This window comes from Theropithecus gelada, chromosome 9 (genome assembly GCF_003255815.1).
Source record: "Theropithecus gelada isolate Dixy chromosome 9, Tgel_1.0, whole genome shotgun sequence".
NCBI classification, from domain to species: Eukaryota; Metazoa; Chordata; class Mammalia; order Primates; family Cercopithecidae; genus Theropithecus; species Theropithecus gelada.
Genome location: NC_037677.1, coordinates 105,978,999 through 105,994,478, shown reverse-complemented (window position 1 = coordinate 105,994,478; position 15,480 = coordinate 105,978,999).

Sequence of the window (15,480 nt, the reverse complement as noted above, 5' to 3'; positions counted from 1 at the left end):
GGACCCCAGGAGACTGGAAAAGATGCTCTTCCCTGCAAGTTTACTGTTGACATTAAGGTCCCATAAAGAACTTATCTCTATGTGACCTTAACGTCATGTAGTAAATTTGCAGGGAAGAACACCTTTTCCAGTCTCATCTCCCTGTAATCTTAGCTACTCGGGAGGCTGAGGCAGGAGAATCGCTTGAACCCAGGAGGCAGAGGTTGCAGTGAGTGAGATCGCGCCACTGTACTCCAGCCTGGGCAACAAGAGCAAAACTCCATCTCAAAACAAACAAACAAATAAACAAACAAACAAACGACAAAAAAAGGAACTTGTATCTCTACCCCTCAACCCCCCTTGCAGGGTTTATAATGCTTTGCATACAAGAGGAACAGACCTGGCCCTTAATAATCCATAGTATTTATTGTGTAATTTCTAGGTGCCAGGTCCTGTGCATCACACTTCACATACTTTACCACAGTAATTATCAAAATCATCCTATCAAATCATTCTGAAAATGTATTACAAAAAATCCATAATTTGCAAACCCCCCAATTACCAAATTCAACTATTCCCCACAATGATTTTATTCTATTTTCTCAAAACAGACCCTCAATTCTTCCCAAATTCAAGAGGAACCATTTTTTTTTTCTCTTCTGGCAGCTTTAACACACTGATGATACAGGGAAAATTGATTAACACTCCAGTACCACAGTGGACAAGACAAAGGGGGAAGCAGGGAGCATCAAGACACTCACTGCAGCTCACACCTCGTAATGTTTCTCTACATTATAATGATTAATACGTTTTTCAGAATTGGGGGATTGGTGAGAGAGGAAGGAGAGAGAATGATAAGATAGCTTGTAGGCTATGTTGCACAAAGGGAAAGGAAAGAGCGTGAAGTTAATAGGAGCAGGAACTTGGCTTGCTCCCTTGATAAAGGCCTGTTATATCTACTTCTGAAGGTTACACAAAGAGAAAAACCATCCTGAGAATGTTTTTCTTATTATGCTTTATTATTATTATTATTATTTTGTAAATGTCAACAATGCTCCACGTGTAAAAATCCATTTAGCAAAAAGCCCCCTTGGGTTTCAGAGTTTGTAACACTGAAAAGCAGCAATTAAGACCTCCTGTGACTCATAAAGTATGCAATAGGGGTTTGGAGTAATATGGAAAAGTAGGGGAAAAAATATGTGCTCTTTGCAGGTAAAATATTGCTGACATTTTTAATAATAATGAAGTATATGATCTCCTTGGGGTAAAACTAAAATCTATTGTACAGTGAAAGAAGAGATCCATTTAATTTGTTAGGCTTCTTTGTTCATTTTGTGTTATTAAATCTGTTCAAGGTTATGAATAGTATTACTAATGGCTGAATAGTTGCGGAAGGTATGGTACAGAGAGCTGACTTTTCCAACCAGATTTTGAAAGATGAGATGCTTATGCAAAATGCAACTTCTCCCACTTTGCTATAAGAACATAGTTTTGTTTAATGTTCCAAAGGTCAATAGGAAAACATCTTCCTTTAAGGCTATATATTTTCTCCTAATTATGTATGAATTTGAGTATAGTTCTGTTTCTGTCATTAATGGTTTAGTTTTATCTAATTTTGACGAGATGTCACAACACAGATTCTTGATGTTTAACACATTATTGGTAAAGTTTCCAGATAAAAAACAAAAGGCTTGTAGGTAAATGTGAATTTCATATAAACTACATGCAAAGTTTTAGTATAACCATGTCTCATGCAATAGGTAGTACATACTTATACCAAAACATTTGCTGTTTATTTGAAATTGAAATTTAAATGGGCATCACATCTTTTCATTTGCTAAAGCTGGCTGTCTTAAATTGTTGGTCATTCTCGTGGGGAGAGAGAGAGAGGATGAAATCAGGCTCTATAAGGGTAAGCTTTAAAATTGAAACACACCATTACTTGAACTTCAACTGGCCTGGAAATAATACAATTTAAAAACTTATTTATGATTGACATAATAATTATACATATTTATGAGGCACCAGTGTGATGTTTGGATACTTGTATAAATTGTGTAATGCTCAAATCAGGGAAATTAGCATATCCATTACCTTAAACATTCATCTCCTTGTTCTCAAAGAAGTAGAGAGTAGAAAAGTGGTTACTAGAGGATGGAGATGAGGGGACAGTGAGAGACTGGTCAACTGGTACAAAGCTACAGTTAGGAGGAATAGGTTCTGGTGGTCTATTGCATAGTAGAATAACTGGAGTTAACAATAATGTATTGTATATATCATAATAATTAGAAAATAGGTTTTTAAATGTTTTCATCACAATGAAAATGATGCAATTTTAATGGTGCTTTTCAAAAACCCTTGAAGTATTATTTAAAAATTGTGCTTCTTGTAGGTGCAGTTTCTCATACACATAGTTGAAGCTGGAAGTGAATGACAATGACACAATATACTCAGAGTTTGCTGGGTTCCAGAAGACATTTTTTTGTAGTTTTTTTTAAGTGGGGTAAAAAAGAATAAAAACACATCATTTCAAATTTCTTTTCCTAGATTAAATATAATATGAGAAGATATCTCCTTCACAGCCACTCCGTGCTGCACATTTCTACACAAATGCTGCTCTGACTTAAGATAATGCTTATTAGGGTATTTTGATCTTCTTGGAAGTTACTATTTGTCGTTTGAGTATTTGCCTTTTCACAGCAAATCCCATCCACACATTGATGGGCAGAAGTGAAATATGTCCTGTTTATCCTGATTCTCAATTTAAAATTTTTATTGGCTTTTGGGAACAAACAGAAATAACAATTTTCAGAAAACAGTAAGTACAGAATGCTAAAATATCTACAGAGGAGGTATATGTAAAATATTGAAATAAAATCTCTAAAAGAAATAGAGCAAATGAAGTACACCCAGAAGTCCCCTCGTGAAACTAAAGGCTAAATTTCACAAGTTCTCTCAGAGGGGGACATGGGGAACAGAGAAATAGTAACAGCTTACAGTTATATACCTTCATTTAATTTTTATCCTTTTGAAAGAAAGTCAGGCAGGAACCATGTGATTCCAATTTGATATCTGGGAAAACCGAGTGTGCAGTGTGAACAAATGACTTGTCCCAATTAGTAACTTAGCGACGGAGCTAGGAGCCGTGGTTTTTAAGCGCTTATGGAATAAATATAGCATTAAAATCATTTCAAAGCTATAAATCTTCTTCCTGGATGGTGGTGGGGCCATTGCAGAAACTGGAAACGTTTTGTGATTCATTTCAGAGGACTCTCAGCCCCCTAAAGCCCTTGGACTGTGTGAAGAACCTGTCCTCATACGGGGGTCATTTTCCAAACTCGTGACTTCCTGTGAAGCTTCAGCGAGTGGGAGTTTCAGCCCCCTCGTCCCCTGCAATGTACTATTAAAATTAAAATGTAAATGGGGATTAAATTCAGGTACTTTTATAGGTGTTTAAAAGTGTGAAATGCATTATGAATGTTATTCTAACAAAGACTAACACGGTTATGCTCTTGATCTACAACTTCTGGAGCCGTCGCCTGAGATAGGAATTGAAAACCTCCATGTTGCTAATGTCTGGGTGCTGTGGCTCCTGAATGCAGGGTAGTGAGCCAGCAGCAGCTTTTGACAGAGCATTTACCAGGCTACAGTGAATTGAGAAAAGTAAGGACAAGTGAATTCTTTATATAGATAACTTTAGGGTCTACCTGTACTCTGAAATTATATCCTTCCACTGTTTTTCTTTCTTTTTCTTTGAGTAATGAATAGATATTTCCTTTTAATAGCATGGTCATGCTAAAAGGCAAGGCAGGGTAAAAAATACCAGAGTCATAGTGTGGCTCTATCACTTATTAAATGGTTGTATTGAACAAAGTATTATTATAGCTTCATCTAACTTTAGATATCTGTAAAATGGGAATGATAACTGTACCTTCTTTAAGACTAATGTTCTGATAAAATAAGTTAATGTATCTAAAACACTTAGAAAAGTATCTGGACTATAGTAAGTCCTCTGTGAAGATGAGCTAATAAATTACAGTGTTTAATTATATATTTATATAGATTTAAAAGAACATATATATATTTTTTTCCATAGCAAAATTGTTTGGAAATCCTAGGTAGATATCACAAATTATTATTAATTTTATTTTAAATTTTACTGTCTTTAAATCTATGTAAGAGTGATGTGTGTGAAAATAATAAAAGGGTGGGGGGATGAGAATGAGAGAAAATCCAAGAGAAGAACGTAAAACGTTATCTGGTCATTAAAAAAAAGCAAAACAAAACTGGCCAGTCGCAGTGGCTCATGCCTGTAATCCCAGCACTTTGGGAGGCAGAGAAGGGTGGATCACGAGGTCTTAAATCTATGTAAGAGTGATGTGCGTGAAAATAATAAAAGGGTGGGGGGATGAGAATGAGAGAAAAACCAAGAGGAGAAGGTAAAACGTTATCTGGTCATAAAAAAAATCCAGAGAGATACCTTTTTTGGCTACAGACAGATGGAGGGACAGGAACAGGCAATTGTGGTTGCATTGGACTTTAGATTTAGTTCAGGCAGTGTCAATTTTCTGTCTCTCTCACTGGAATGGCAGTTTTATAAGAACAGTGATCTACTCTGTTTGGCTCTCAGCTTCATCCCTAGCATTTGGTGCAGTTCATGGGACAGAGTAAGCATCCACATTTTATGTGTGAATAATGAGCAAAATTAATTACCAAATGCTTTTAGCGTAAATTTGTTCTTTCAGGCTCTTTGTCCTCTGCTGGCACTAAGCTTCGTCCAGGAACTAGATAAGGAAACAGTCTCTGCACAGGTCAGTGAAAAGCCAACACTGGGTGGGTACCGTTAGAATCTTCTGCTCATCTTAGGTACAACACAGTGCAAAGAATGGTGCCAGCCAGTTTCACCCCCTTCCGACTCTTCTCTGCAGAAATTTAGCTTCCAGGATGACCTAACCTAATAATTTACCAGGCACAGGTAAATGATTTTAATTGATTTTTAATGTCAGGTAGCTTCCAACTATAACGTTAAAAGATGTTTGCCTTTATTCAAGTGGAGAGAAGAGTTTGACCTTGGATGAATACATAATGGTGATATGAGAGACGGATATTAGGTATGGCTTAAAATAACTGTATTTATGAAAAAGAATAATGCCATGCTCACTTCAAGGACTAACCTGACTTTTAATGAGAAGCATTCTGGGTAGGTGGAGGTTATATTTCTATTTTGATCATGAAAGAAAATACACCTATGTCTTAACACATTCACTGAGACAACAGTCAATATTCAAACACTATGAGCCAAACAAGTGTGATGAGAACCAGGTGTTGTGTCATCAGAATCGAGGAGCATAGTAGGCAAGTTTGTGTGCATCTCATGGCTCTTGCATCTCTGAGTTGTTTACACTCATGAAGTTTGTGCCATTGCCTACTCACACCTGATTCAATCTGACTTTAAAGAGTGAAAGCCAATGTTCACACAAACTACTCAACCCAGAATAATGACAAAGTATATTTTCCAGGTCTTAACTCCAAACCAACAAAATCTGAGCTTCTGAATCATTAAAAGCTTTTAACCACATCACACAGCTAATGAGTTTCTATCTCTACTATTTGTATTTAGGGAGAGGAGGAGAGAGAGAGAGAGAGAGAGAGAGTGTGTGTGTGTGTGTGTGTGTGTGTGTATAGAAAAGGAAATAGCAAATGTCTATTTCATTTACTTAATATGGGTACAATATACTGACAGAGGGTATACATTGAAGGGATGTATTTGATAAACATTATTTTTTTCCTCCACAAAATGACTTAATTTTCAAAACATTTATTGCAATTTGCAAAAACCCCTATTAGCCCCTTCCTGCTAGCTTTTAGAAACAGGATCTTAAGGTCAGTAGAGACAGAAAGTAGGAATTTGAAAATCAACACTCATGTTTAATTACCACAGGAGAAGCATATATAGACAGTTGTAGGGAGAGATTCTCTTTTTTTCAGCGTTCAATTTAACATCCATTTTATAGGGAATACAGCTCACTTCCACTGGAGAGGGAGAAGGGAAGTTGATTCTCTCAGGGAATGGGATAGAAAAACCAAGTAACTTTCTCCTTTCCTTCAGCATGTGGTTTCTCCAATTTAAATCAAATTGTTTTACAAGTACACAGATGTTATTTGACTTGAAGCTTTAAATTTGTATTATTCGTACCTATCTGATTTTCCCAATTATTTTCTATGCTATAGAAATGATTTACACATTAATGAATGTTATTAAAACTAGTTTCAGCTTTCAATAAGTTTGTTGAAGCCATATTCTCCTAAATTTAAGTAGGTGTGGTTCATAGCAGAAGTTTTTGGAATTTTTATCAGCTAAACTGCACTGAGAGTGGGTAGGTGTTTCCTCAGAAGAAAATCAGGAGTCTCTGACCAGATATTGAGAAGCTGTTGTGGTTTGGGACCATCTCAAAGTAGTCAGGTTGTCACCACATTTTCCGGAATTTCCATCCTTGAGCCCTTCAGGGTTAAGTTTGACCCCCAAGACAAATTTTGTGAAATTCAGGAGGTGGAAGTGAAGCAATAGCCAAAATACTCTGAAAGTTGTCGTTGGCTAGAGGCAGATTCTAGCTTATACTCTTAGTATCTTTATAGAACAGATATGGAAACAGAAGCACAGAAAACCTAAGCAACTTATCTGAGGACACACAATTAGCAAATGGCAGAAACAGGATATGATGCCCAGGATTCTAGCTGTGGATCTAGTGCTCCTAACCACTTTGCTATAGGGCAGTCCAGGGTAATAGTTGAAATATAAGAGCAAAACCAGGATGATGTGAGTAGGAGAACAAGAAAATGTTCAATTTGACTTTGACTTAAAGTCAACTGATGTACATGAAGGAAAAGATATTAGCAATTTGAGATTGGGGTCCTCATAATGAGCTGCAAGAGCTAAGAAGTTGGACTGTACTTGGCAGGCATTGGAAACCTTAGAAGTCATTGAGCCAGGATTTAGGTTGGGCTGTCACAGAAACTGCTGACATATAGATTTAAGTACAAATAGTCTGTGTTTTAGGCTACCACAAAAGCATCATTAGGGTTGGGGGTAGGAGTGGGGAGTAAAATAGGGAAAAAGAAGAAACCAATGGTGATAATATTTAGTAGAATATAATGATGGGGATAGTGAGAATGCTGTATTCCTGCATAGATCCAAATAAAGCAGAGATTCTTAACTTTTTGAGTTTCAGATCTAGAGCCAGTTTTACTTGACCTCCATTACTGGTGAGTGAAACCAGAGGAGAATGGGGTCTAGCAAGGTGGTCAGGCCAAACCTGGTATCCAGAGGGTTTGGATGGCATTTCAGGTGACATGAGTAAGGTTGGGAGGGCAGACGGGATGGGGACGTATAAGTGGGAGGGAAAGGGCACTGGGAGTCTGGGAGCTATCAGGCCTGTCACTGCTTGGGCTTCCAAAGACAGAATGCTGGCACCAACATAGAGTTTCAAGAATGAGAAGGAACTTCAGTGCTGAGAGACCTGCTGAAACTGCCAGGTTACCAAGGAGCACATGCTTGGAACTGAGCTGTGTGGTAAATACCCAGACAAGAAGGCAGAGTTCTCAGCACTGGATCTGAGGTTTATGTTAAATCAGGCCTGAAGGGCAGGTGCCAAAATCATGTTGTCTGCCATTTGAGCTGTGGAGCTTCAGCCTTTTAAATTCCCTCTGTGGGAGTCAGAATTGGTCCAGGAGCCTGGCTGAATCTGCAGTAAAAGTCCAGTCATGTAGCTGTAGCTGAGGGCTGGAGGACTTACTGGGACCCAACAGGTTCTTACAGATAAGTGGAGGGGAGGTTCTCAATGGGTCACATTACAGGGAGCGTTCGGAGCATGTAAACATTACTTGATCTCCTGCATGCAATATGATCACTCACTGTGGGAAGAGTCTAATCAAACTAGATGTTATGGATTTTTATTTATTGGTAAGGGTGCTTTAAAAAAGAGAAAAAAGGATGAGCTGAATAAGATATCTACATCTTTAATAGTATGACTTTCCTCAGAATCTTGGGAGGGAAAATAAGCTCTTTGTATGTAAGTTTTTATTTTTATTTTTCCAAACAGTAAAATAAAGTAAAACACGAAAGAAATACGATTGAGCTGCCTGTGCTGTCATCTAGAAAAAAAGAAGATGTAAATGATAAAGCCTTATTAATTATTGCACCACCTTTGCCTGGGTCATCTGTGTGAACAGAATGCTCAAGGACAAATCCTAGCAATGAAGACTGTGTGTGCAAATATTGGCAAACATAGAAAGTGGAAAGAGAGAGGAGGGAGTACTTGTTGGGGAAAAATATTTATCCCTCTATAATCCTTAGCAACATGTTTGACTTTTTCCTCCTTCTCTCTCTGTCTTTTTTTTGGTAACACAATGCTTTTTATATGTCATTCAGAGCTGCTCCAAATTGAACAGCAAGGCCATCTTCAAAAGAGGTGGAAGTAAACCATTTATTAAAATGGTTTTCCTTGCTATGGGAAATACATTAGATTAAAACTAATGGAAATCAAAAGTGTTGGCAAAAATCAAATGGTTTATGTGCCCAAAGGTAAGGGCCTGGGGGAATAACTAATGGCTAGACAAGCATGGCAAATGGTGATGTTGATCTATATTTGTTGTCATGGATAGATATGTAACCTCTATTGGTAACTGAAAAAAATACATTACAGAAGAGTATTACGGAAACTTCCATTTCGAGAAAGTTGGAATAGATGTAACTTCCCTTATTCTTCCTATTAAGTACGAATAAAACCCTGATTGTTACATGTACAACAAACATAAGATTTTTAACGGTGGAAAGAAAAAGGCTGACTCGCTAGGGATCTTGGGACCCAAAGAACAGGACAGTGTGGGTTTCCTGAATTGTCTTTTTGCCTCATATATCCCAGACTTAGAGCTAAAGAAGCTAGCAACCCAGAGACACCAGTCGGTATGGACAAAAAAAAATTCCCTAATAAAATTCTGTTCTTTCCAATTTAAGGACTATGAAAGGGACAGCTTAGCAAGACAGAAAACTTTTAGACAATGACTGTTCTACTTTGACCAAGCATTGTAGAGTAAAGTGTGGCCTCATCTACATCTATACTAGCAAAGACCAAATGAGGAGCCTACTCTCAGCAGGCTGTAAGAGGTATTTCAAATCCCTGCTAGGGTGGCTTCAGAGAAGGCTGAATAGAGATCCTAGATTTTCATCCAGCTGTAAGAAAATGAACCCCTTGCCCCATGTGGAAACCACATGAGAAGTCTGGACTTACACATTTACCTGAGAGTAAGAAGGTACCTTCCCTCTCCACACAGGGTTGGAGACCTACTGGAGAGGCAGGAGTTTCACCAGTGTCCTGTGGTAGTGAGGCTAATGACCTGTCCTGTCCCACCCCCTCCAACTGTAGTGCTGGTGGAGGCTACTTAGGAGTAGTAACATGGCACTCCTACCCATTCCAGTGAGAGTGGTATCAGCAGAAACTTAGTGTGAGCCAAATCTCGCACCACTATCCAGGTAATGAGGAATCCCCTTGGGTATAAACAGAAGCCAAATAAGCGTCTTGGATTTCTGTACCCAACTGGCTGTCATGAGGCAGCACCAATCCCCTTTAACTGCCAAAGTAGTGCCAGAGAAGAAACCTAATTAAAAGTGAACGTTGAAATTAGATCTAGGGTCTCATGATTTGGTATCCAAATTGTCCAGGTTTCAATGGAAAATCACTTGTAATATGAAGAACCAAAAAGCTATCAACTTGAATGAAAAAAAATCAATATGACTCCGAGATAACAGAAAGGTTAGAATGATGTGGTAAAGGTTTTAAAGCTTCCATAACAAAAATGTTTTATTGAGCAAATTGTGAACATGCTTGACACAAATAAAAATGTAGAAAGTCTCAGCAAAGCAATAGAAAGTCTAGGCAAAGCAATAGAAGATAATAAAAAAAACTAAACAGTAGAATGGAGAAGATGGAGGAAAGAATCAGTGAACTGAAAGACAAAACAATAGAAATGATAAATGTGAACAACATTGAAGAGATAAAATAGGCTGGAGATAAATGCACAGAGTCTTGGGCCCTGTAGGATCACAACAAAAGATCTAACATGTCACTGGAGTCCTAGAAAGTGAATAGAAAACAGCAGGTTTAAAAAAGTACTTGAAAAAATAATGGCTGGAAACTTCTAAATTTGGCAAGAGACACAAACATTCAGATTCAAGAAGCTAAGCAAACCCCAAACACAACAAATCCAAATAAATTGCACCAAGACACATTATTGTAAATTTTCTGGAAACCAAAGATAAAGAAAAAAAGACTTAAAGCAATGAAAGAGAAGGAACACTTTACATATAGTGGGGAAAAACTTGAATTACAGGAGGTGTTTTACCAGAAAGGGAGTAGCGCAAAATTTTTTAAGTGCTGAAGTAAAACTGCCCGGTGAAAATATTTTTCAGGATAAAGGGGAAATCAAGACACATAAGCCAAAGGGCAAGGAAAATAATTTATCACTAGAAAACCTACAATGAAAGATGGCTAAGAAAGTTATCTAACCAGAAAGAAAAGAATAAAAATGCAGATAATATGTTTTCTTTCTCCTTTTGAGTTTTCTGAATTATGTTCGATGGTTGAAGCAAAACTTATAATACTACCTGATGTTATTAAAATGTATATAGAGGTAATATTTAAGAGAATTCTATTATAAATGGAAGAAGGGGAAAGGATTATACAAGGAGGTGCAGTTTTATACTTTAAAAGAAGTGTTAAGGTGTCAACATCAGTAGACTATGTCATTATATATATAAAAAAACATATATATTGAGATATCACATCGTATATATGTGATGTGATAATATATATGTATCCGTATGGATTTTTATTTATTGGTAAGGGTGCTTTAAAAAAGAGAAAAAATGATGAGCTGAATAAGATGTCTACATCTTTAATAGTATGACTTTCTCTCCTCAGAATCTTGGCAGGGAAAATAAGCTCTTTGTATGTAAGTTTTTATTTATATTTTTCCAAATGATAAAACAAAGTAAAACACAAAAGAAATACTATTGAACTGCCTGTGCTGTCATCTAGAAAAAAAGAAGATGTAAATGATAAAGCCTTATTAATTATTGCACCACCTTTGCCTGGGTCATCTATGTGAACAGAATGCTTAAGGACAAACCCTAGCAATGAAGGACTGTGTGTGAAATTGGGGCAAACATAGAAAGTGGAAAGAGAGAGGAGGGAGTACTTGTTGGGGAAAAATATTGATCCCTCTATAATCCTTAGCAACATCTTTGACATCTTATCAAATCATATATATGTGATGTGATGTCTGAATATATAATGTAATATCTGAAGCACACACTATAAAAGCTATACAAAGAGGTACACTAAAAACATTATAGATAAGTCAAAATGGAATTCTAAAAAACGTTCAAGTACCCTACAAGAAGGCAGAAAAAAACCCCAGAAAAACAGAATAAACAGAACAACACTAACAAATATAAAATGACTAACTTAAACCTTAACATGTCAATTATTGCATTAAATGTGAATTGTTTAAATGTACCAATTAAAAAATAGAAATTGGCAGAATGGGTTAAAAATTTAACCCAACTATATGTTGCCTATAAGAAATTCACTTTAAAGGTAATATTATAGCTGGGATGAAAGGAAATGATAAAAAAGAGATATTATGCAAACAGTAATCAAAAGAGAGCAGGAATGGTTACATTATCAGATAAAAATATTTCACCAAAGTGGATATAAGATGATAAAAGATGTTCAACATAATTAGTCCTTAAGAAAACACACGTTCAAACTGTAAATGAGATACTACTGCACACCCTTCAGAATGGTTTAAAAAAATAGTGACAGCAAATAATGGAGAGGACATAAAGAAATTGGATCATTCACACGTTGCTGGTAGGAACTTAAAAACGGTACAACCACTCTGGAAAACAGTTTCTTACACAATTAGATTTGCACTTACCATATGACCCTGGATTTGTACTTCTGGGCATTTATACTGGAGAAATGAAAACTTATGTTCACACAAAAACCTGTACCTAAATGTTCATAATGGTTTTATTCATTATGGCCCCCAAACTGTAAATTACTGAGCTATCCTTCAATAGGTGACTGGATAAAACTGCTGTGGTACATCCATACAGGGGATTATTACTCTGCAATGAAAAGAAATAAACATTAAATAAAATGTCAATACATGCAACAACTTGGATGAATTATTGCCAAATTATGCTGAGTGAAAAATGCTAATCTCAAAGCTGAAAGATTCCACTTATAGAATATTATTATAGAAATGGAGAATAGATTAAGGATTTCCAGAGGTAAAGGGGAGTGGGAAGGAAGCAGGAGGAAGTCCATGTTGCTATGAAAGGAATCCTTGTGGTGATGGAAATGTTGTGTATCTTCATTGTATCAATGTGAATATCCTGGTTGTGGTACTGGACTATAGTTTTGCCAGATGTTACTATTGGAGGCACATGAATAAAGGACCAATGGTACTGTGTCACTCTGTATTACTTTGTACAACTGCATGAAAATCTACAATGATGTCACGATAAAAAACTTAAAGTAAAATGGCTATATAATACCTTAAAAACAAAACTAATAAAAAAAATAGTATGATATCATTTTGTTTTGAAAAGAAATCTGGAATTATACAGAAGAGAGTATTAGCAGGAATTATTTTTGGGTGGAGAGAGTGCAGATATTTTATTTTCTTTTTGCCTATTTTACATTCTATTTTCTACGTTTTTACAGTGACAGTAAATTACTTGTATACATCTAAAAAGTTAAATTTTGTCAGTAAAGATATTTAAATAAAAAATCATAGTCCCTGCCTGCTCTCAAATATTTTTACACATATTTTTGCCTCATAAGCTAGGAAGTTAAGAAAACAAAATAAAGAAAGAAGAAAAAGAAAGAAAACTGAAACCTCCAGAGCAAGGAAGACATACAATTAAATATTTGAAAAACATAAATGAAATTATTGTGGCTTTTCCCTGTAGTGACATATGCTATGTCACTTTTGGATTATTTTAACATGTTTTGGTGAAAAATAAATTGATATAATTATGTTTAAATGGTGAAACCAATGTCTGTGGGTTACTCAGCCTTCACCTCTACGTAATATTAGCAGGGAGAACTAATCTTGTGATATAAGCTACATGAAATAATTCCTCCTCCCTTACTCACACACATCTAGGAACTTCCACTTGGACCATAGATTAGATAATTTTTTTCCTTGTTATAGAATGTCTTACTTCCATCATTGCTTGTAGGACCCTAATAAAGAGAAAGTCTTATTAATATTGACATGATGGAAGAAAAATGTTAACAAGTAGAAATAGTTCATTATAGTCAGTTGATTTGAATATGTTGGGAGAGCCACAGTATGTTAAGTGTTGGCAAAATTGTATTACAAGGCCAATCAATTTCTATATGGAGTTCTGTTAGTGAGTCATTAGAAGTAGTGCTGACTGTCCTTGAATACCATGGTTCTACAAGAAAATAAAGAAATGGATGATGGGAGGCAAGTGGGTAATTTAATTTATTTCTCAATTAAAGCTGACACTTTGAGTAGAGAAATCTGCATGCAATCTACTTTTTATGGTTTGTTCTAATACATATATTATCTCATTAGGGCAGCAGTCTTATAACAATAGGAAAATGGTAATCACACTCACCTGCAACCTGTATGCCCCAAATGAACCCGATAAGAAGATGTATTCATCCAAATAAGCTGAAGATCAGGCCTTGTGGGGTGGGGAATGTAGGGTGCATGAAGTGGTCACAACAGAGAACAACATATTGCCTTTTGTTCATGGGTTAACAATGGTGGCAAAGGTTCTTGTTTGTTTGTTTCTTCCCTGAATCCTTCTAATAATAAAGCTATTCAGAAACGTGTGGTTGTTTCCCAGCAACACGTGTGTATGGCAAACTACCATCTAGGTTGCAGATGGGTAGTAAGGTGTATTGTCCCTGACTTTAGACACTCTCTGCAACTCACAGTGCTCTAGAGGCTGAGGGGGAGATTCTAGCGAACCTCTGGTGTTGTAATTACAGATTTAAAAGCTTCTGTTTTTATAGTAGAGAAGAATGGTCTTTATTCTCAAGTGGACAGCTACGCTGTTACATGTCAGCATCCTCATTAGTGAAGACAGCGATGGATACAGATCCAATCAATCAAGGAATCAATCAGCATGTGTTTATTAGACACCTACTATTTTCCCTAGCTTTGAGTTTGAAACTCTACTTCTGTTTCTCATATTGATGGAAATTCATGGAGGTATCAGTACTATGTGGCAAACACACTAGACCTTATTTGAACATTAAATTCAATCTTGAATCACAAAGAGCTGCTCTGCCCATTATTAATTGCCTAGGCTATGATATCTTTCACTCTCTTTACTGGGGATCTCTTTTATTCAATAATTGTTGCTTGAAAAGGCCAGAGAAGGCTGGGCGCAGTGGCTCACGCCCGTAATCCCAGCACTTTGGGAGGCCAAGGCAAGCAGATCACGAGGTCAGGAGTTCAAGACCAGCCTGACCAACATGGTGAACCCTGTCTCTACTAAAAATACAAAAATTAACTGGGCGTGGTGGTGGGCACCTGTAATGCCAGCTACTCAGGAGGTTGAGGCAGGAGAATCATTTGAACCTGGGAGGTGGAGGTTGCAGTGAGCCAAGATCGTGCCACTGCACTCCAGTCTTGGCAACAGAGCGAGATTCTGTCTCAAAAAAAAAAAAAAAAAAAAAAGCCAGCGAGGTCTGAAGTTTATAAGTACCACATGCGAACTGATTGCACCACTGAAGCCACTGAAGCCTGAATTTTAGTCACCATTAAGAACTTGGACTCTGGAATCAGCTGTATGACATTGGCAGAGAGTCCAGAAAGCAGAGGATGCTCTTTCCAAACAGAATAGAAAAGAAAGAAATGTCATTGGCCACATCTAATAGGATATGAATTTAACATTTGCTCTTGTATTTTGTTTTGAAAGTGTTTCAAAGAAGAAATCAAGAAAAAGATTCGGTTTAATCAAATGATCAGTTTTGGGGGGCTGGATTTAAAATTGCTTTGCAGCCGGGCATGGTGGCTCATGCCTGAAATCCCAGCACTTTGGGAGGCCGAGGTGGGCAGATCACCTGAAATCAGGAGTTTGAGACCAGCCTGGCCAAAATGGTGAAACCCTGCTTCTACTAAAAATACAAAAATTAGCTGGGTGTTGTGGTGGGTGCCTGTAATCCCAGCTACTCAGGAAGCTGAGGCAAGGGAATCGCTTGAACCTGGGAGGTGGGGGTTTCAGTGAGCCGAGATCGAGCCACTGCACTCCAGCCTGGGTGACAGAGTGAGACTCTGTTTCATGAAATAATAATAATAATAATTAAAAAATTGCTTTGCTTGCAAGTGAGTATGTGTGAGGGGAATGCTGTTCAAAAGGTTCAACTTATGCATTGGCTCATTTTCCAT